This window comes from Hypomesus nipponensis, chromosome 9 (genome assembly GCF_054491055.1).
Source record: "Hypomesus nipponensis isolate SF chromosome 9, ASM5449105v1, whole genome shotgun sequence".
Taxonomy (NCBI): domain Eukaryota; kingdom Metazoa; phylum Chordata; class Actinopteri; order Osmeriformes; family Osmeridae; genus Hypomesus; species Hypomesus nipponensis.
Genome location: NC_140369.1, coordinates 23,940,143 through 23,963,593, shown reverse-complemented (window position 1 = coordinate 23,963,593; position 23,451 = coordinate 23,940,143). Strand labels below are relative to the sequence as shown.

The following is a 23,451-nucleotide window of genomic DNA, read 5'->3' as shown; positions in this document are numbered from 1 at the left end:
ACAAAAGACAACGCCGATTCTCGTCAGACTCACTTGAGCGCCTCCACAATCTCCGGGAAGGCGTGCGTGTAGCGAGAGAGGGCGTCCTTGTTGGCCATCAGGGGGGCCTGGGAGCTGGTCCTCTCCCGCTCCTTGAGATGGGAAGCCAGGAGCGGGAAGCCCACGTCGTTCTCCAAGAGCCATTTGAAGGGGCGACCCCGGTACTTGCCGAACTGAAGCCGGTCCGCACCGGGGTCCCCCCCCCAGGGAGACGACGTGGGCTCACGCCTCGGCCTCCTCCGCCGTCAGCACCCGAGCGGGGGCCGGTTTCGGGGTACTCAGGGCCTCGGGGGTGGCCCTGAGTACCAGATCCCCGTTCTGGGCTTTCCGAAAGCTAGGATTTTCCATCTGGAAGAGACAAAAACACAGTGACCCTTTTTCAGCTGTCAATCAAAATGTCGATCCCAAGGTCGCCGGTTCGATTCCCGCTGCTAGACAAGAGTATCAAACTTTAAAAGGTCCAATCGCATCATCTAGCCGGCTGTCGTAGCTCAAATGGACAGTGAACGGGTTTCACTGTGCACCCACACTGGTTAAAGGGACCGAGTGACGCTAGAAACGAAAAGTCAATGCAATGTAACGGGGGCGCTCGCATTGCGCACAAACGACGACTGACAGCGACCTAGATTCAAATCCGACCTGCTGGCCGTCTTCGCACGGGTCATACCTTTAAAACGATGCCCTCCTTGTGATTTTTAATGCAGAATTGACCCCGCTACGAAATTAAGAAAACACTCATCAGACGCAGATCTACCACAGCTGCCGCAATCGTCAACGGAGGCTAGCGGGGCCCCGACGTAGTACACAAATCACACTTTTTACAGCCACCTACGTTCAAATCTCACCCGTTGGCTAAATTTGCACTTGTCGTAGCGTTCCAAAACAGTCCTCCTCCCGATTTTTGGCATAAGATTGACCGAGCTGTATAATCATGAAATTAGTAACGTGACGCTTTCTAGCACGGCTGCCGCCTACGGCTAAGCGCGCACACGGGCGATCCGCACTAGCTCAATTTGCAAGACTTTCGAGACCCCAATCGTAAATCCGAGACGACAGTTCAACTCCAAATCGCTTTCTTATCTAGGACCAATGGTCGTGTAATTTCGGGGGTGAATTTTTTCACTCAGAATCAAAGCTCAAAGTTGCCGCACCGACACACCATTGGGACAATAAAGTTTAGGCAGAGAACAACCGTCTGTCTGTGGCGAAAGGATGACACGCAAATCTGTGAAGCGTTCCGAATTTTGCAGAATCATCCCACCTTCTAGGGTTAGACCTTGACAAAAGTGGTCCTCGTTGTTTCACCCCCAACAACGGATGCATTTTGTCAGCTGTGAACTCGGGTTGACCAAGCTCCTGGTAGGCAGGCACTCGCTTTTGGTGTGGTTCTAGATGACATATGTGTTATTACATGTTATGACGACCAGATTAGCCTGTAAGTAAGTCAGTAAAAACACATTTTTTTTTTTTTTAAGTAAAAGGGAGGGAAAACGGCGGGCCAAACGAAAAGGGCTTTGCCTCACCGGGGTATTCCAGATTTTGGGGGGGGCTATTCACTAGTTTCTTTCTGTCGGTTGGTTGGTTTGTTTGTGTACACACACACTCCCCCTAGGGGGGGGGTAAATAGTGGCCAAACAACTGAAAACTGATTCCCCTACGGTTTAAAGGAAGATGGGGAACTCAACAGTGTATTCAAATGAACCACCAAATGAGGCCAATACCAATGGAATTACACTTAGTTCTTTGACTCTATGGGTTCAATCAGAGCAAGGACGCGCTCACCGGTTGGTAGGTAGGTAAGTAAGTACGTTCAAATGAAGTGCACATGACATTGCAAATGAATGAAATCCACTACTACAAGGCAGGCAGCAAACGTGTTGCAAAAGGAAGGTGCACTTGCACTCCCTCTTACTTACTCTGACATGATTATTGTCAACCAGAGATGGAAAGCCAGGATCACACCCGGCCATACAGTCTGTCTGTCACTCACTCACCCCACAGGGTTTCCCTTTGACACGCTTAGAAAGAGTGCACCGTTCCCCAGAGAAGCTGCGGAGCGGACAGAGCGAGCCCTCGTTCCAACTCCCCTTTGGCAAAAATGGGCTTAATAAGAACTGGTCCCCTCCGTGGGAGACCTATCAGATATTAAACTGACAAGAACAGAACTTTTAGAAAATGTATTTCAGAAACACACAATGACAAAATACATCTCCGGAGTCACAGACCCCACACACCTCAAACACTAAAAAAAGGACACAACAAAACAACACAACACTTACAGCAGGGGGCGACGAAAACCCCCTCCCCAAGGCCAGGGTAAACCCAGCAGGGGGCGATAAAGCCCAAAGCACAAAAAAAAACAACACAGGAAAACAAACAAAACACACAGCAGGGAGCGACAAAGCCTCCCTAAAACAAAACCAACACGTCCAGCAGGGGGCGCCACAGGCCCCAACTAAAACTCAAATAAAAACAAAAAGTCAGGACAGGCCCTGCCCAGGGACAAAAAAACTAAGACCAAAAAAAACCCACACACCCCACACAGGGGGCGACCACAAACCCCGACTTGCCGGGAGAAAACGTCAACAAAGAAAAAAAACCCGTCCAGGCCCCTCACATGAGGCCGAGCCCCCCTTTCCACCGGTCCCGGGCAGCGCGTTGGCCCCACCGCCGGACGTCTGCCCTCCGCCTGGCACAGCCCTCCACCCCCCAGTCGACCCCCCGGAGCACCCACTCCTTCCTTCCCTGCCACAGGACCCGCTTGAAGAGCGAAATGATGAGCCACAATAGTAAACGGTTCCTCCGCCCCCGAAGCCCCCACCCCCCTCTCCACCCGTGCCCATGTGACGTGAAACCCCCTCACCACCCTCCCCAGCAAACCCTCCGCCCACGCCCACACCACCCCGGCGGAAGGACAGTCCCACATGACGTGACGGATGGTCTCGTCCCCGCCGCAGGTGGCCCGCGGGCATGCCGGGGTCCGTGCCAGGCCGTGCCGGTGCATGACCTCACGCACCGGCAGGCCGTTGTGAAGGCACAGCCAGTTCAGGTCCTTGAGGCCGTTGTCGAGGCCCGGCAGTTGGACCGACAGCCAGACCGTGGCAGGTAGCCCCACCACGGCCGGCGCACAGACTCCCCGCCACAACTCCGCATACAGGGCCCGCTGGTCCAGGCCCAGCACCGGGTCCCCGGCCACGGGGTGAGCACGGAGCCATTTGGCCGCATGGCCAAAGTGCCAGGGAAGCCGTTCAGCCCGGGGGCCCAAGTTGGACCACTCCAATAAATGTCTGGCCTGATAAGAAAAAAAAAAAAACAGGAAGTGCCCAGAAAGGTGCAAGACCGGTCTGGACAGCTCTCCCAAAAAAGAAAATAGACAAACGCAGTAGAGCTTCAGCGGGAAGTGAGGCACGTCCCTGCCCCCCTGGCCCACTGTGGCCAGCATGCGACGCCTCGCCACGACCTCGTACGTCCCCCCCCCAGAGGAAGTGGAAGACGAGCCGCTTTAGAGGACGCAGCATGCTGGCCGGCATGGGATACACGTAGGCCAGGAAGGTGAGGACCGGCAACACCTCCATCTTCAGGACCAAGACCTTCCCCACGAATGTCAAGGTCCTGGCACTCTACAGGGACAACTTCCGCCCAACTGCCTCCAGGCGCCTGGTCCAGTTGGCCGTGGCACACACGGCTACCTGAAAGTGCACCCCCAAGATCCGCAAAGGTCCAGCACTGAGAGACAACCCCCCTGGTACATCCGTCCGGTCTTTCCAGCGCCCACAGTACTTCACGGAAGACTTGGTGAGGTTCCGCCGGCCCATGCGCCGCAGGGCACCCTCCAGCTCCTCCAAGGACAGCGGTGCCTCCATTGCCACATCTGGAGGCGCCTGCCAAGTCAACCCACTAAGGAAGACCTCACCAAAACCTGCATCTACCTCCCTATCACTGATAAATGCACGGTAGTGGTCGGTGGCGACCTCCACCATACGGGCAGGCTCCGCTACCACGCGGCCCTGCGGGTCCTTCACCCCCAAGAACACTGACCTCCCCTTCGCCTCCCTTACCGAGGTGAAGAAAGAGGCCGAGCACGTCTCGTTCTGGTCCACAAACTCTTGTCGCGCCCTCAGAAGGAAGGCGCGAGCTCGGCGCTCGTGGATGGCCCTCAACAGGGCCCGTAGGTCGGCGCACTCCCTGGTTTCCCCAGGAGTGCTCCTGGTTTTTCCCTGGCGTAGGGGGACACTCCCTGGTTTCCCCAGGAGTGCTCCAGCTCTAGCTCTTTCTTCAGCACTGCGGTCTCCGCCCTCTGGGCCCTCGCCTGCCTCCTGCAGTGCCCCTGAATAAAGTCCCGCAAGTGGGCCTTAGTAGTTTCCCACCACTCGACCACCCCTGCGAAAAGGGGCTTAAGGCCCACGAGTACCTGAAAGAAAAAAGCCACGGAGTCACAGAAAGCCTGCTCCTCCAGGGCCCCCAGGTTCAGCCTCCAGTACCCCGGGACCAGACAGTCAGCAGGACCCAATCGTGGTCGGAGAAAAAGACGGGGAGCACCCGCCCCGACACCTGCCCCAAGGACCTCGGCAAAAAGACATGGTCTAGCCGCTTCTGGACCACACGAGAATTGCGCCTCGTGGGACCATCCAAACGCGGGGTGGTGCGCCCACCCCCATCAACCAGCCCGTTGCCCCCTAAACAGCGCCCTCTATGCCCCTACCCTCACCCGTGCCCCATGGCCATCAGGGGGGACTGGGAGCTGCTTCTCCCCCGCTCCTTGAGATGGGAAGCGAGAAGCGGGAGGGTGTAGCCCACGTTGTTCTCCAAGAGCCATTTGAAGGGGCGCCCCCGGTACTTGCCGAACTGAAGCCGGTGTTCTCCTCAGGGGGTCCTCCCCCAGGGAGATGACGTTGGCTCGCGCCTCGGTCTCCACCGCCGCCAGCACCCTGGGCCGGTTTTGGGGTGCTCAGGGCCTGAGTACCAGATCCCCATTTGGGGCCTTTCTAAAGGTAGGTTTTTCCATCTAGAAGAGACAAAAACACAGTGACCATTTTTCAGTTGTCAATAAAAATGTCATCTTTTGCCCCTGTCGATCCCAAGGTCGCCGGTTCGAATACCGCTGCTAGGTAAGAGGGTCAAACTTTAAAAAGTCTGATCGCATCATCTGGACGGCTGTCGTAGTTCCAATGGACAGTGAACGGGTTTCACTGCGCAGCCACGCTCGGTAAAGGGACCTAGTGACGCTAGAAACTAAAAGTCAAAGCAAAATGTAACGGGGGCGCTCGCTTTGAGCACAAATTACAACTTTGACAGCGACCTCTGGCCATCTTGGCACGGGTCATACCTTTAAAATGATGCCCTACTTGTGATTTTTCATACAGAATTGACCCCGCTACGAAATTAAGAAACCACTCATCAGACGCAGATGGACCACAGCTGCTGCAATCGTCAACGGAGAATTGCGGGGCCCCAACGTAGCACACAAATCACACTTTTTACAGTCACCTACGTGAAAATCTCACCGCAGGCTGTCTTTGCAGACATTGTAACTTCTCGAAAATGCCCTCCTGATTTTTGGCATAAAATTGACCGAGATGTATAGTTATGAAAGTAGTACCATGACGCGTTCTAGCATGGCTGCCGCCTACGGCTAGGTGTGCACACGCGCGACCCGCCCTAGCTCAAATTACAAGACGACAGTTCAACTCCAAATTGCTTTCTCATCTAGGAGCAATGGTCGTTCAATTTTGGGGGTGAAATTTTTCACTCAGAATTAAAAGCTCCAAACTCGCGGTCGGACGCGTCTCTCCAATAGACTTAACGGCTCAGGACTACAATTCATGCGCGGACCACGTTCAAACGCTTCAAACTAAAGATCTGAACAGATTTAATGGCTCAAACTCACACCACAGCTCGACAAGACCACCACAATGTTAACCGTGACGAAAAATCATTTTAAAACACAGTATCGAACAAGAGCACTCAAGGTAAACTTTGAAAGCAGTCTTTCTCCAAGTCAGTAAACAGAGAGAGAGAGATGTAAAGTGACAATAAAACCACTATGCGTTATCAAAGCCGGTGAACACACGCAAACTTGGTTACCTCCTTGGTTGAGTTCATCTTTAAGATGGACCCAAACACGGAGGTGACCCTGGCCTTAACTTCCTCCAGCCGCAGGACGTCGCAGCTGTAAACGGTCATCAACCACTCTGGGGTGGGCACCGGGGGCATGGCTGGTAGGACTAAATTAGGCAGTTGGCAACAGATCATACAGACAGACCATGGGGATGAAAAGGACAAGAGTGAGAGCATTTTTGAAGGCAGGCATGGAAATGAATGTGTCCAGTTTGAGATGTTTTTGCAGAGCATTCAAGTCAGAGGCGGCAGCAGACTGAAATGATGCTAGACCTAGGATGGATTTGTGTTTGGGAATTTCTAAATAAGCGGAGCTAGTTCAGGAATGGAACTCGGGCAGCGTGCACCATATCACCCAGCCCATAGGCTTAGCTTGATAGGCGGCGCTATAAAATTGCACACATGCACGCACACGCGTTCTCGCCCCCTTGTGTTCCGTGCTGCTGCCACCCACCACCATCCCCTTCTCCCCCATGTGGTCTGTCTGTCCTCCCCGTGGGGGATATAACTTGTTGCTCCCTGCCTCATGTCATGCATGCTGCAGTGAAGGCAGGGAGCGCTTCCACATGTACATCCATTCCGCCAATGTCAAACCATTTGTCATGTGTATGAATAAATGGTGAAATCCATCACGTGAGTGTCTTGACTGAACTGGATATAGAGAGAGGACCGGGTGTTGTGTGTGACAGGAAGCGGATACAGCAGGTGAGCCAGGTAGGGGGGTGTCCGGTGAAGAAGGGTCTTGTAGATGAGGATAAGCCAGTAAATATTACAACGGGTGTGAATTGAGGGCCAATTTACCAGGGAGTAAAGAGTACAGTGGTGCATGTGGAAAGGGGCGTTACCCTGCGTTCAAACTGCAACGACGCGAATCGCTCGCCTTCCCACAGTTCACCGCGTTGGGGGGCGTTTCAAACAGATTATGTAGAATGTAGCTCTCTAAAATCACTGTTGTAGTTGTCTTGGCTAAGTGTGTAGACTTGGGTTTACGTGGCTCCATAGAAAATGAATGGAAAACATGTCGCTCGTATTGTGTTGCTGCAGTATGAACGCACTGTTAGTGGCAAAGCGGATAGCAGAGTAATAGAAGGGGTGCCCTTACATGCAGATCTGTATATTGTGTCACCGAAATCAAGTGACGGGAAAATGGTCCTTTTGATGAGGGTGAGTTTAGCGGAAGAGATGGAGAGACGCTTTTTGTAGAGGAACCCCAACTTGGCCTTGATTTTGGACTGTAGCTTAGAGATGTGGAGAGAGAAGGATAGTGTAGAGTCTAACCAGATGCCCAAGTATTTGTAGGTGGAAACTTGCTCCAGGATGGCTCCCTCACAGGTGGTGATGTGTAAAGGTGGAGGGGAGGGAGTGCCCTTCCGATGGAACCACATGGCCTAATTTATACTTAATTGCCAACACTTTTGAAATGGTCGCCACCGGAAAAAAAGTGTCACTCAAGCTGCTGCATTTATACTTCTGCAAACAACACAGCTATGGTTACATTGTTTACGCTTTGTAGCTTAGGTGATCAATCGGTGAAAATGGCAGTAGCTAATTTTGAGAGGCATTATAAAGGTGTGGATATGTTCTAACTTGCTCTGCCAATCTCTCCTTTATTCCTTCCATCTTAAACAGCTGTTGAGCCTTCACTGAAAATTCAAAACAATGCAGTTAACGACCCGTGCCGCCTATCTAGCCAATCGCACTTGCGTGACACAATGTGACGACATTAGCGCCAGTAGAAATTTCTCCTGGTCGGCGACACTTTCAAGCGACGGTTAAAAGTGTCAACCGTGATGCCATTTCTGTTGGCGACCTTTTCAAAAGTGTCTGCGACCTAAGTACTTCCTGGAGGAAGTTATACTGGATTGTGGATTGAACAGTTGCAAGGGAAGGACCAGAGGCATAGAGTATTGTGTCGTCAGCGTAGAGATTAATAAGCAAGTTACTGGCAGCAAGGGGTATGTTGTTGATGTAGATGGAGAACAGTGTTGGCCCCAGTATGGAACCTTGAGGGACACCCTTGATGACTGGGAGAGGGTATGAGAGAGTTGTCCAACCGTACGCGCTGCACCCGGTGAGAAAGATAGTGAGAAAAACAAGCAGAGCGGGTTCATGCAGGGGGACGGGAGACATAGCGCCTCATTAGCAGCGTGTCACTGGCAGCGCGTCATATCACGCAGTAGGGGCACACCTTAGCAGGACGGGCTATTTAATCAGGATATCGCTGCACTCTGCTTGCTCCTCCCTTGGTTCTGTGTTTCCTGTCATAGGGGGAATGCGTTGCTGCTCTCTGCTCAGAGGTCGAGACGCTGTCTCAGTTGGGTGCGGCAGGGAGCCGATGCAAGCAGAACCATAATGCCACACTGATGTGTTGTACCGCGTGAATAAAGTATCAAGTAAATACTATACTGAGTCCTCCTGCCTGAACTATACCAGTGAGTGATTTTTGACTTCAATACTGCTCAACCTACTGACAAGGATGGTGTGGTCAACAGTGTCAAAGGCTTTGGCAAGGTCAATGAACACAGCAGCCCAATGTTGTTTAGCGTCTTCAGCAGATTTTGTATAATTTAAAACTGTAGCTGTTGTACAACCGTAACCAGCACTAAAACCTACACCCCAGATAGTAGACCATATGCATCAAGATAGGATGTAAGCTGTTTGTTCACAAGCTTCTCAAGTACCTTGGACACATAGGGCCAGATGGAACCGGGCCTATAGCAATTTCGATCGGACTGCTCGCCACCCTTAAACAGGGGTAGCACAATAGCTTCTGTCCAATCTGCTGGTATTTCAGCCGTATAGAGTAAAAGATTGAAAATGTTTGCTATGGGTGCTGCGGTTTCAACAAAAAAAGCGGCAAGGTCATCAGATCCAGCTGATTTTCTCCTTTAAGGGGCCGCAGGGAGAAACTGTGAAAAGGGACATGGGGGTTGGCGAGACAAGACTATGGGCTACGGATGGCAGAGTGGTAGGGCCTTGGGTCAGTGTGTTCTCTGATGTACAAACAGGGTTTTGAGATTCAACAGCTACAGTAAGTTACACAATGAGATGTGATAGCCATCAAATAGAGACTGCGTCAAGCAACCTCAGATTTGAGCGTATGACTGGCTGGTGGGGGCAGGATGACACCCGGCCTTACCCCGTGATCCACCCTGTCAAAAGCCTTCTCCATTTCCAAGCCCACCAGCATCAGGTGGACCCCCCGCTCCCTCACCCAGTGCAGACAGTCCCGGACCAGGCCCGTGTTTAAATGGACCCCGCGCCACTCCACATGTCTGGTCCATGTGAACCACATGAGGCAGCGCCGCCCGGAGCCGCCGCGCCACCACCCTGGCCAGGATCTTGTAGTCCGCACAGAGCAGAGTGATGGGCCGGTAATTGCCCATCAGCTCCCGGTCCCCCTTTTTGAAAAGGAGGCTGAGGACCCCCACCCTCATGGTGGCCCCCAGAAGCCCCCCCTCCAGTGCCTCCACCAAGTCCAGCCCCAGGATCCCCCAGGAAGCTGCGGAGAACTCCGTAGTGTGTGGCCAGGGTCCGAGTGTGGACCTTGACACTTTTCCACCAGTCCACCACAGACCCAAAGTACAGCTTGAGGGAGGCCCAGACCTCATAGTGGTCCCTGAAAAGCCTCCTCCTCGAGGATCCGCAGGTGGAGGCGCCAATAACCCCTCCCGAGCACCAGAGCCTCCACCCCAAAGATCACCCAGAGCTGGTGATGGTCCAAAAACCATACCGGCGTTACCTCCGCCACGCTAGGCACTAAAACAAAAACAAATCGACTGCGGTCCCCCATGTGTAACCCTTCCCCCTAGCGTGCTCAGCCCTGTAGCAGTCCTGCAACAAAGAACTCCCCATCCAAAGATACATTTAAGTCCCCACCCAACACCAAAACCCTATCAGTGACACATACATCAGCCCGGGCCAAGAACACCCCCTTGCGCTCCCGCCGCTGGGCCAGAGCATATACATTGATGAAACGAAAAGAAACCCCCGTCCACGTCGCGTCCACCACCAAAACCCTCCCCTGGACCACAGAAAAACTCCCTAACACCCTAAAATCCCGGTCCCCAAACAAAATACCCACCCCTGAGGAATGCACCCCCCCACACCCCAGCAGGACTCGCCCCTCCCTGTTGGACAACCCCCACATCCCTCCCTTCCCTCAAGTGAGCCTCCTGCACTAAACACACTTGAAAAGACACCCCCCCCGATACAAAAACACCCCCGCCTTCTTCACAGCCCCTTGCATCCCCCGGACATTAACTGTGCAAACAAAAAAATTCACCCATCAGGAATCTTGTCCATGAAATCCAGGCCAGTCTCAAGCGCCAAGACTCAGAGTAATTCACAATGCACAAGGCTACGCCTCAATACTTTTTTGCTACCTTGTAATAACTTTCTGCAGCCTGCGTTTCTGGAAATTAACGAGGGTAAAACTTTTAAGACCTGACTAATTGAACTTTAAGACCTCGGGTGAAAATATGGAAGTTTTTAAGACATTTTAAGGCCTTAAATTTAAAGTTCAGAATTTAAGACTTTAATAGACATTTTCACACCCCGCGGGAACCCTGGGGATGGCGTCCACCAAGACAGCCTCTCCGTCGTCCAACCTAGAAAGTAGAGCAAACCAGTTGGCCAAAGGGAGAGAGACGGGGGGGGGGGCAGTGCCACACCCACCCCCTTCCTCTTCTTCCTCTTTCCCTGCACCACCGGAAGCTCCGACGGCCCCTCTCTCAAGGAGGAAGGCGACACCTCGCCGCCCGACAACACCGGCTCCTCTGTTGACTCGCCACGTCCATGGTATCCTCCTCGCTGCCCCCAACTGACCAGGAGCCACTCAGAGGAAAACTGGAAAAAACCCAGCTCGGCCTGAGCGTCCCTCTCCACCGCCTCTCCCCAGGACGAAATGAAGGCCCCTTTCAAAGCGCCAACTTCTGCCGCCACCTGGAGGCCGGAAACCGCCGCCGGAACGGGATCCGCCCCAGGAGCAACCGGAACCGCCGCCCGATCGGGAACCACCACCGCCGGACCCGCTGGACCACCAGGAGTTATGGAACCTTGGGGCCAGGGAAAGCCTCCTAGGCACCCCTAACAGCAGAGAGTCCTCGCCACAGTGATGGCATTTCTTGGGGGCCCGGCAGGAAGCAGCGCCGTGCCCCGTCTCACCACAGTTCCGGCACCGCAGCTGGGCGCACCTAGTGGCCACGTGCCCGAAAACCCAACACTTCCTGCAGAAAGAAGGCGGCCAAGGGTAGAATAGGAACCCCCTCTCAGCCCTGATTAAAAAAAGACGTCCACAAAACCCTGAGAAACCAAACGCAAGATTAGTAGTGTCCCAAACACCACACGACACCTCCTCATCCGCCCCCCCTTAAATGTCAAACCCCAAAAATCGCTGCCACCACTTGTCACCGTCACCGGCCAATAACAGACTTTGAATATAAAAAAAATGTATTCCAGAACCACTCAATGACAATCATACACCTCCGGGGTCACAGACCCCAATTGCACCAAACACAGAACACGGGGCGGGAAACCCCACCCGATAGACATCCCAACACTCAGCAGGGGGCAGCAATCCCCCCAATAACAAAAAAACACAAAATCAACACAAGGAAACAAACACGACACATACAGCAGGGGTCGGCAAAAAAAAAAAAACTCCCCAATGCCGAAGAATAAAACAGCAGGGGGCGACACAGGCCCCAACAAAACATAAACACAAGGACAAGACAGGCCCTGCCAAAAAAAACAGACAGAATAAAACAAAAACACCCCACACGGGGAGCGACCACAAAACCCGACTCCCAGGAGAAAAGAACCCCCAGGGAGCCATCCCCCACCCCCCGAGGCAACAACAAGACCAGGCCCCTCAAATGAGGCCCAGCCCCCCTTTCCACCTATCCCGGGTGGTGCGCGGGATCCACTGCCAGATGTCCAACCCCATCCGAACCCTCAGGCTGTCCTCCACCCGCCTGGCACAGCCCTCCACCCCCCAGTCGACCCCCCGGAGCACCCATTCCTTCCTCCCCTGCCACAGGACCAGTTTAAACAGGGAGATAATGAGCCACAGGAGGAAATGGTTCCTCCACCCCCCTCTCCACCCGTGTCCATGTGACGTGAAACCCCCTCACCACCCTCCCTAGCAAACCCTAAGCCCGCGCCCTCACTACCCCGGCTAAAGGACAGTCCCACATGACGTGTCAGATGGACTCGTCACCACGGGCACACTGGGGTCCGTGCCAGGCCATGCCGGTACATGACCTCACACACCGGCAGGCCCTTGTGGAGGCACAGCGAGTTCAGATCCTTGAGGCCGTTGTCGAGGCCAGGCAATTGCACCGACAGCCAGACCGTGGCGGGGCTACCCGCCGGCGCACAGATTCCCCGCCTGAACTCCGCATACAGGGCCCTCTGGTCCGGGCCCAGCACCGGGTCCCTGGCCTCGGGGTGAGCACGGAGCCATTTGGCCACGTGGCCAAAGTGCCAGGGCAACTGCTCAGCCCGGGGGCCCAGGTTGGACCACTCCCACAGATGCCTCGCCTGATAAGAAAAATAAAGACGCAGGAAGTGCCCAGAAGGGTGCAAGACCGATCAGGACAGCTCTCCCAAAAGAAAACAGACAAAAACAGTTGAGCTTCTGCGGGAAGGGAGGCACGTCCCTCCCTCCCTTAGCCCAGGCTATGACGTCACGGATCAGCAGGAGATTCCAGTGCACGGCCCGACCCCACAAGTCTGGTCCTCTTGCACGACGCATGGCAGTGCCGTGCGCAGACGGTGGTCCAAGACCTAGGCCAACAGCTTATAGTCTGCACACAGCATGGTCAACGGCTGCCAGTTCCCCAGCTCCGTGCTGTCCCCACTCTTATACACGAGGGACAGCACCCCGACGGCCATCGACCCTCCCAGGGACGCCATGGGGAGGACTGAGGTGAGGACCTCGAGGACCGCTGGCCCGTCCACACCCCAGAACCTGAGGTAGAAGTCAGCCGGCTGACCATCGAGGCCCGACACCTTCCACCGGCCCATGCGCCGCAGGACCCACCAGGTCAACCCACTAAACAAGACCTGCGTCTACCTTCCTATCACTGAAAAACGCACGGTAGTGATCGAGCACGTCTCATCCTGCTCCACGAAATCTTGACGCGCCCTCAGGACGAAGGCGCAAGCTCGGCACTCGTGGATGGCCCTCAAACGGGCCCTGATGTTGGCGTAGCGCCGCACGTTGGGGGGAGTGTTTCCCCAGGAGTGCTCCAGCTCAAGTTCCTTCTGCAGCGCTGCGGTCTCCGGCCTCTGGTCCCTTGCCTGCCTCCTGCAGTGCCCCTGAACGAAGTCCCGCAAGTGGGCCTTAGTGATCTCCCACCACTCGACCACCCCTGCAATAAGGGGCTTAAGGCCCATGAGTCCCTGAAAGAAATGGCCCACAGATTCACAGCACGCCTGCTCCTCCAGGGCCCCCAAGTTCAGTTTCCAGTACTCTGGGCCAAAGACAGTCAGAAGAACCCCATCGTTGTTGGAGAAGAAGATGGGGAGGTTTTAATTATTTGTTTATCTATTGATCATTTTGCAGCAAGACAGAGCAAACACATTTCAAAAATTAGCATTAGCATCTTCAATTAGCAAGTCTTAAAACAAAGGCGTAAAATTTTGATAGAAACACATGTGCTAGATCTAAATTTAAAAGTATGTATGTTAAAAGGCAATACTTAAAAACAAGACAATACTTCAAAACACAGTGTTATAAAAGCCATAAAAGTGTCACATCAATACAGGGTTAAGACATGTTAAGAGATGTGTGTACAATTTTAAAAGTCTCTGTTGTGCAATGAAAGGGGAGCTCGGAGTCCATGAACAGGGCCGATTCCTCCCGCTCCACCGAACCGGTCACCGCTCCATTCTTCCTCTGGGGCCCAGCGGAGATCCTCGACCACGGCAGCCATTCCGGCGCATTAAGGCCGCGGCCGCCCGGACATACCACCCAAGGGTCCCTGTAGCCAGTAACGCCACTGCCTGGGTGGCCGTCTCCATGCGCTTCCCCACCAGCAGGTTTCTGGAGGTCCAAAGTGCCTCCTTATAGCATGTCAGGGTGAGCCAGAGCTGGTGGAATTGTCCCGATGGTATGGGTCTCTGACTCACCCCGTAGAGCACCAGCTGTGCTGTCAGGACCTCCCCTGCTGGCAGGCTCGGGGTTATCAGGGGCCCTGCTTGGATCCACAGGTCCTGGGCGGCCCTGCACTCCCAAAGCAGGTGCCGCACGGTCTCGTCTCTGCCAAGTCAGCCGTGGGCACTTAGATGTTGTTCCCATGCCCCGGGAGTGCATGACGGCTCTGACCGGGAGGATCTCATGGGCCACCATCCAGTTGAGGTCACGGTGCCGGTTCAGCAGAGCAGGATGGGCCACGTTGCGCCAAACTGTGGAGGGCTCAGCTCGCGCAAGCTCGCGCACTGGACTCACTGGCTCCCCTTCCTGCACAAGAGAGAATAAAACGGTGATTAGTTAAAACTTGCTCTGTCTGCTGTTCAAGATTAAAAACTTTCAAAAACATATTTAAAACTTTCAAAAACGTATTTAAAACTGAGTAGGCCGGTGGGAGGTCAAAGGCCACGGGCACTCTCAGGTCGATGGGGAGGAGCCTCAGTGCTTGCAGGTACCCGCCCATCCAGAATCTCACCAGCAGGCCCGTTTTTGTTCCCTTGGTCGCCAGGCCCACATGGAGGGCGGTGTACCTGCTCGTAAGAAATAAAGCAAAATTTGGGAGGCCCCTCCCCCCAATAAAAAGGCTGCGCTTCATCACCTCTTCTCAGCTTTTCCCACTTGGACTTCCAGATGAAGTAAAAGACCAAGCGGTCCAAGGCTATAATTACCCTTCTCGGGGGAATAAAAACAGCTGAAACCAATAAAAACATGGGTAAAATCACAGCTTTTATGATTAAAATACGTCCTTCGATGGTCAGGGTTGCACCTATAATATTGGGGAAGCCAGAGGAGAGGTAATATAGAGGCTTGTCAACATATAGGCTACTTTAAACAATTGAATAAAAAGTATAATTGATTCTTTGTGTTTCAGGATTACCTGAAAAACTGATATGATTCAGGTACTGCTTTAGAGCAAGGTATACCCTTTATATTTCCTAGCATGGTTGCCCATTCAAGAATGTCCCACATGCAAAGACAGACAGACGAAGGCAGACTGAACAGTGTCAAGGCTTGGCTGCAGTGGGTTTGCTTCCTTGCGTGTGACTCCAGGAGACTACACAGTCTAGGCTTACCTACATAAATTGCAGTCTACTCTCCTTTCTATTACTTTATACAAAGGATGGTAGGCTGCTCTTATGTGTTCGTTGCCATCCTTAAGAGTAATTTTTTTATGTCTTATTTTTTTTAAGAATGACAATTAAATCGTAGGAAAGGTGTGCTCACTTGAAAAAAAAAAAACCCACACTCAATGGAAGACAAACCTAAAACCCATACAGGTCCCCCTCCTCCTCAGCCGTTGCAGGCCTTCGGGGCGTCCCTCACCAAATGCTCCTCCGGCTCGCACTCCCTGCAGCAGGGCCCCGGGCAGTTGGCCTCCATGTGCCCCACAGCACGGCACCTCCGGCAGTTGGGGGGCTGCCTGGCGTAGTACACCCGCCCCCACGGTGAAATAGTCCGGGGGGTGGCTGAGCCCGTCGACTCCATCGGGGTCGTCTCCCAGCAGGACCTGGTATTGCTTCCTGCCGAGCCAGAACCCGAAGATGTCCTTCACAGGCCGGGCCGCCGAAACGACTGTCCCGTACCTGCCCAGGCTGGTGACGATTGCCCTCTCCTGGGCATGAGGGCTGAACATGGTCACTGTGACCCCCCGGTGGTTCTGCCTGGCCAGGTCCACCACCTCATACTGGCTCAAGGACTTCTGCTGCCCCAGAGCCCTGCGCCTGGACAGATGCTGCGATCGGCCCTGACCTCAGGGTGAGGTCGTGCCCCCTCTCTGGCACATTGTCCTGAAGGCACAAAACTTCAGCTGGGGTGAGCTTCAGCATGTCCATGATGATGCCCCTGGTGAAGTCGTCCCTCACCAGACGCGAGGTCGTTCCAGATGAAACGAATGGAGTCCCTCAGTCCAGGCTCCGGCCGCCTTGGCCTCCTGTCCCCCTCCCCACCAGACTCCCCGCTGCCACTGGTACCGTCAGTGCCACCGGTCCCTCCGCCGGGTGCTCTGATCCCCGTCACTCTCAGCTCCGCAAACTGCCCCCTTCAAACTCATACTGCCGGTGATGACGCTGTGACCCCCAGCGCAGTCCGCCATGGACGTTCCGGCAACTGCAGGTGCGGGCGTCCTGCTAACCCCTGCTGCTCGGTCGACCCTTCCGCTCTCGGCCCCGCTCGCCTCTCCTCTGCCGGTGGAAGTGTCCCATGCACCGCTCGACTACTTCCCCCAGTACCGCAACTCCGCCCTCCAAACCGCCAACAGACATCGCCCTGTCGCCGGCCGCCTTACTCCCTCCCACCAACACCGCTCTTCCGCCATCGTTCTTTCTGGATCACTCTCTGCTGTCAAAAATGATTATTTTTATTTTACAGGTTTTATTCACAACAGACACAACACAGGAAAGGCGTGGGGCCGGAACCCCACTCACCCAACTGACACTGTCCTCTCAGTTCCAAAACCAATCATGTACACCACAATAAACCATCCCCTCCACCTCACCACCAGCCCCGTACACACCAAAACCCCCCCAAAAAATAAAAAACATAATATCAATGACAAAAAAAAACAACACACCAAACCACCCATAGGGGACAATACACAAAACCCGAGGCTATATACAGGGGCAGGGATACAGGGAAACAATACGGACATTGCTGGTCAAAGGCCACTCACAGGGGCCAAACACAGACAGGGTGACCCTCCCATACAGTAATCAAAATGAAACCCACCCAAAAAAAACGCACCTCACAGGATGCCAAGACCCGCCTTCCACCTCTCTCTGGCCGCATGCATCCCACACCGCCTAACGTCTACCCCCACTTTCACCCTTAAACTTGACCATCCCTGGTCAAGTTCCCTGTGGTCGACCAATTGTTAGTGACTGTGGCTCAGAGTCATCAAACATCACAGAATACTTGGACTTTCACATAAACCCACTTTCACAGAGACATGCGTCCTATGTTAAGGATACGTATGACTTTGTTGAGAAAGTTGGGAATATTTCAGTTTCTGCAGATGCCTTTCTATTTTCTATAGACATTAATTCTCTATACACCAACGTAAACACGACTCTGGGCTTAGTCAGTTTGAGCTGCTTTTAAAATTAAAAAAGCTGCTAAATTCCCTGTCTCTGGGCGGCCTGACGATTATATTTAAGAACTGTTGGAAATACACCTCACTCGTAATGATTTTGAGTTCAACAAAAAGCACTATTTTGCAAGAAATTTGACCCAGCCTATGCCAACCTTTATATGTGTGGCTGGGAGGAATCAGCCTTTTTAAAGTGTGGGCATCTACCTTTGCTGTACTTCAGGTACCTCGATGACATCTTTGGCAACTAGGAGGGGGACATGGAGCAATTTATGGTGTTTTTAGATATTTTGAACTCTCATCACCCAACAATCACAATCACACATATCGTCCAGAAGGAAAAACTCGTTAGATACACAGGTCTTTTTTATACCCGGTTTGGGAGCAAATAAAGCTTTAGCTACGAAGGTCTTTTTTTTAAAGACCGACAGACATGCTTTGCTTCACAAACAGAGCTATCATCCTAAACATACATGCAGAGGACTAGTAAAGTCACAACTAATAAGTTTCAATCATATTTGTACTTGAGGCGACATCTATCCTGTTCAGGCCTCGGGGTTACTCTCGTCTGTTCCTTAGGGAAATAAAACAGGAATTGAGACAAATATTTGTTTATATAATAAGTGAATGGGAAGTATGTGGTGGAGAGGGACGATAAAGAGATGTTTGGGTGGTCAATTAAGACTCAATTTCCAACAGGCCCAGGGAGACTTTGGAGACTTGGGGCGTTTCAAACTGATCTCTGCATATAGGAGAAACAAGAACCTCAAAGATAGACTGATGCATTCCAACTTAAATAGAAAACCTGCTGTATCTCCCGAGGAAAATAATTATTTTAACCTGAATACCTATATTGGGAATAGGTATGCAGGGAGAGGGGTACCTATAAGGAACCAAATAGCTTTTAAGACTCCTAATACGGTCTATGCCATTAGGTGTGCGAAGTGCCAGAAACTATATAGGACAAACCAAACAATCCATGCAGATCCTTTTTAGACAACACAAATACCAAGTCAGGAGAGGGAATAAAGATACCGTTTTATACAGACATTTTATAGCACATGGGGTTTCAAACATGATAATTTAAGGACTGGAAAGCCAGAAGAAATGGTCCATAACATTAAGCCAAAAAACAGAAAGAACATGGATACATTTATTGAAAACCATCGACCCTTTGGGTCTAAATGAAAAATATTGAAATTTGTTACATGTTTTTTCAATATACAGTAAGTAAGGTTAGGAGGATACAGTGTTTTTGTTAATAAGAAGAACACTATTAGGGTTCCTTCGGTAGGAGGGAACCTATTGTTTTTGTTAGTATTCTTATTATTTTTCTTCTTCGCTAAATGGCTCAATAGCCCAAAGTACACGCACACACATCCTTTCTGGAAATGGTGTGCTGACCAAGCCCCACTCTCACCTCATTTTTGCACCAGGAGACACCACTGGGTTAACAGTGGATGGTCCGCTTTATGGCCAGACACCACAGGTTAATAGGGTAAACATTTTAACTGATAGATATCACCATTAAACTTCCCCAGTTGATTACTCATATTAAGACAATGTTTTTTTGCATTACAAGTTTTCTGAATATTTTTAGATATGCAAATTATATGCAGATGAGGCACAATTTAATTAAATATGCGTACTTTTCCAGAACTGAAATCAGATTATTGGTTAAAGCTAGGTAAAAACCTTTTTTGTCCTTTTGTTGATACTTTGACTATAAAGTTTTTTACAGAGGAGATTTTTGATATCTCTTTTTATCACTTCAGAAATCAGAAAATACTGTCAACACTCATAAAAAAACGATTTTCGCCACTTGTTTTGAATAAAATTGCAGATAAATCAGGCTATGAAACATTTATTAACAAACCCCTCTGTAAACTCATAGACAAAGTAAATAGGAAGATAAATAGAAAGTTTGATGTATGTAAGTACTACAGAAGTGGAGATTTCACGCTCAGAGCATGAGAAAAACCTCATTTTGAGAAAACGGGCTTTTAAAAGAGAGTGTTGTAAAATTGTGTACAAATGGATTTGAAAGCACTATTTACAGACAAAATATCTCATCAAGACCTTAGCAACAACAACAGAAAACATCCCAAACACATTCAAACTGAAAATGTAACCAGCATTGGCTTTTAACTGAACAGAACTGTAGTAAAACACACACGCACCCGCACAGACACACTTCTACTAGAACTTCCACCCTGGTTTGGTGGTTGTCCATCCTGCTTAACTTTGCCTATACCCTAACTTCTGTGTGCAGCCTAGTTTTCCATGCCTGCTTCATATGTTGGACCCTCATCCCTATCTAACTGATGCCTATTCAGTATTGCAGTGCTCAGACACTTGCGTCTCTGCTTCATGCTGGTTGCGTAAGCCTCAGATTTGGACATTCGGAACAGATCAGTTTCCCTCATGGCATTAACTGTAACAACTGTGCTCTGAAGCCACAACCTCTCCATTACACTTGGCAAGGCAGAGGCACCTTCATTAAAAGTGGAGATGGCCATACTGGCTGCTGCCTCAACTCCGTTTTTTGGACACCGCACCCATACAACAGAGTTAAGGCACTTGTTTGCATTCTGAGTGCCTCAATGCTTCATTCGCTGCAGCATGCTGTCACTTGACATGCGGTGTCACACTGGGATAAGCTGCTTCCCCACCTCATGGGTTAAATAGGTTCCAGCATGGTGTTTATGGCTACCAGCCTTCCCATCTATTTTGCACGGACTACACTCCAGAAGCAAACTACTACTAAAAGCCATGATTTTGTGGATGAATAATTTTGAACCCTGTCCTTGTGCAATCAGGACAAATTCATTCATTAACCAGTTCAGTCAAGACAATCACGTATTAGATTTGAGCATTTATTGTTACATGACATGGACATGTAGATTAACTTTGGCGGAGTGGATGATCTAAGGGAAGCACTCCCTGCCTCCTCGATGCAACACATACATACATGACATATGAGGCAGGGAGCAATAGAGATATAATCCCCCTGTTGGACAGATACAGACAGCATGGGGGAGAAGGGGACGGTGGAGGGTGGCAGCAGCACTGATCATACAACGACCGGGGTGAGTGTGTGCATATCCGCGCGTCTTTTAAAGACGCCTTATCGGATGTGGCCCAATGGATATGCGCTGCTACATGGGTGTGGTAGTGGGTGGAGTAAGGAAGGTGGAGTAAGACGCCTTACGTCCCCTATAACTGGCTGACGCGCGCTGCCCGATTGCCCTGCCAGAACTAGCTGCGCTTATTTCAGTCAAGACAATCACGTATTAGATTTGAGCATTTATTGTTACATGACATGGACATGTAGATTAACTTTGGCGGAGTGGATGATCTAAGGGAAGCACTCCCTGCCTCCCCGATGCAACACATACATACATGACATATGAGGCAGGGAGCAATAGAGATATAATCCCCCAACACACGCCACCACTCCGCCATGCAGACTATGTGTAGAGCGGAGCGCCGCTGCTCCTGAGCCACAGGAGGACCCCCTTACATCCCACTACGTACGTACTAGTGGCGAAAACAAGCGTTTTCTGGATGCGGGGGTCATGCTAGCATTAACGATGACTAAGACTATGTGTGCATATCCATCGTGTTACATACCATCTGATGTGCGGTTTACCGAGCCGTCCCACGCGCACATCCCGTCCAGACCCAGTGCTGGACGGAAGGTGAACCCGCGACAAGCCAAATACACCGACCATCTCCCCGGTACCCTTCTAATCCGACATCGGGCAGATAGCTACCTCCAGAGAGCTGCCCCTCTTTGCGCCCGTCAGCGAACTCATCAGGATGTACACAAAGGCAGCATGTACGCCGGAACACGAAGATATGCTTATCTAGTGAGAATAACTAGTGTCAGCAGAGCACCTGCCGTTCCCTGGCCGGTATCCAGGGTGTCTCCGCAGATATCTTGACTCGGACGCTGGATTCTGATCGATTGCTACCGAATCAGAGCACGTCTGCGGATCACCAGTGCTGAGACAAGATCTACGGAGACATTCTACAATGCTTGTGATCCGGTAACCTCTCATCCATACAGGGCAGAGTTACAGCTGTCTCTAGAGACCCATTCCTCTAGCGCCCGTCGGCAACCCCAAAGATGTACGCGAGGCGCATGGTGTACCATCAATGTCCCTATGTGAGAATGAGAAACAAATGTGTCGGCAGAGCACCCGCCGTTCCCTGGAGTCCAGGGCATCTCCAGAGATATCTCGATTCAGACTATGGATTCTGATTGATAGCTACCAGATCAGAGCACGTCTGCGGATCACCACGCCTAAACCGAGATCTAAAGAGATATTCTACTGTTATGGGTTAACAAGCCGACCCAGCCACCATCTGTAATGCAGGCTTGTGTATTGACACACAGCAATTAGTCCTTTGACCACATGGCCGCAAGCTTGTTCACGTCAAGCTCATAGATCTCTGGACTCTAACAATGTCCAGGGCATTGGGGCGTACATGGTGCTCGTAAGCCGAGGACGACCAGTCCCCATCATTCCAGCGTGGCTAGGCACTTGAAGATGCCCAGGTGGCAGCCCCAATCCGGAAGCTTTGCGATGTATACCAATCCTGGGACAGCCCACAGCGAATCGTTGAGCAAACCAGGATTTCGTCATGGCCTTGCCGGCATTGGTGACAACAGGGACTCGGAAGGCGGGACTCGGAAGGCGTCACCCCGGGCGACACGGCGTGACATAGGAGAGTGGACAAAACGCAGTTAGATCGAGAAATCACAATAGAGGCACCTTGCAAAGTATCAGGTTGGAATGTTCAGGACACTAAACGTTCACTGCACAATGGTGGTGAATTCCCCACACCGTGAAACATTAAAAGGTTGTGAAAACACTGACTCGAGTATTATCGCTGTATAGGCCCGAGTACCCTTGTTCAGTTGGACACCAGTAATTTGAAGAGCATAGCCCTTTGACAAGCAATGTCACAGAGGGCTCACATAAGTGGCCCTCAACCAACCTAACCCTCAGTGGCCTATGTGCAAGATGGGTAGATGATAGTAGACGTAATCTTGATCTGAATTCTGCTCTCTTGGCCCGTTCAGCAGCTTGCTGAGGGCTCCAAACACCTTAATTGAATACCCCGAACCCGTGTTTAACACGTCTGCGCTGTGCGCTCATTGCCTCTGCTTAGACCACAAAGTTGCATCCTTCATCCACCAATGTGGATTGAAAACCATCCTCATGTATTCGCCGGCAGACAAACATAGGCCTACATGTGCACCGCGCACGCACCCGGGCCTATGGTCTAGCACCGTCCGAGAAATGGCGGCATGCTTGCCTATCAGAACTCCTGAAATGAACAAGACAGTGCGCCACACCGTCTCTATAGCCTGAAAGACTGCGGTGCGCAATGAGATTCCCACACTCTGGTCCAAGCGAGCAGTCTGACTAGATTAATATGCACAGACCTCCTTATGATGTGGACCTTGCTTCGATATTACAACAGTAAACTTTTCCCTACGCAATAACAAGCATCACGATGGAATGCAATTCGTGTAAAGCCGTGAGATACGTCTCAAGAGCCAGGAAGCAGCCCCGTGGCCACAGGGCCTTGTCCGGAGAGCTCGATAACCCCCCAACCTAAAGAGGCAGCCGCGTCGGTACGAAAATCGAGGCGGAGGACGACTCCACGGAACCGTGATAGAAGAACTGACGCCGCGCCAAAGGCCGCACAGCCCACCCAGAACGTATATCCGACCGCACCAGTCGTGTACGCCATCACGAAAACTAGCACGCATTGAGAAGTCCAACAGACGGGACACGAACTCTGGGGCACGATGCATGCATAGAAGCGGTGCCCGAGCGGCCACCACGACGCAGAGGACACACTCCGAGGGTAACGACGCCCGCATTAAACACTATCAGGAAATGCAGAGAACCAAGGTGACGGGCCTACGGTCAACTCAAGGACAGAGAAATGTGCATGCAATCAGACGCGTCCGAACACCTAGAGGCAGCGCGGG

The 23,451-nt window shown here is 51.8% G+C and overlaps 1 pseudogene; it reads right to left on the bottom strand.

Moving 5' to 3' along the window:
- Positions 1-2,048: 2,048 nt before the first annotated feature.
- On the bottom strand, positions 2,049-2,220 carry LOC146273584 (U2 spliceosomal RNA; annotated as a pseudogene).
- Between the last annotated feature and the right edge of the window lie 21,231 nt (positions 2,221-23,451).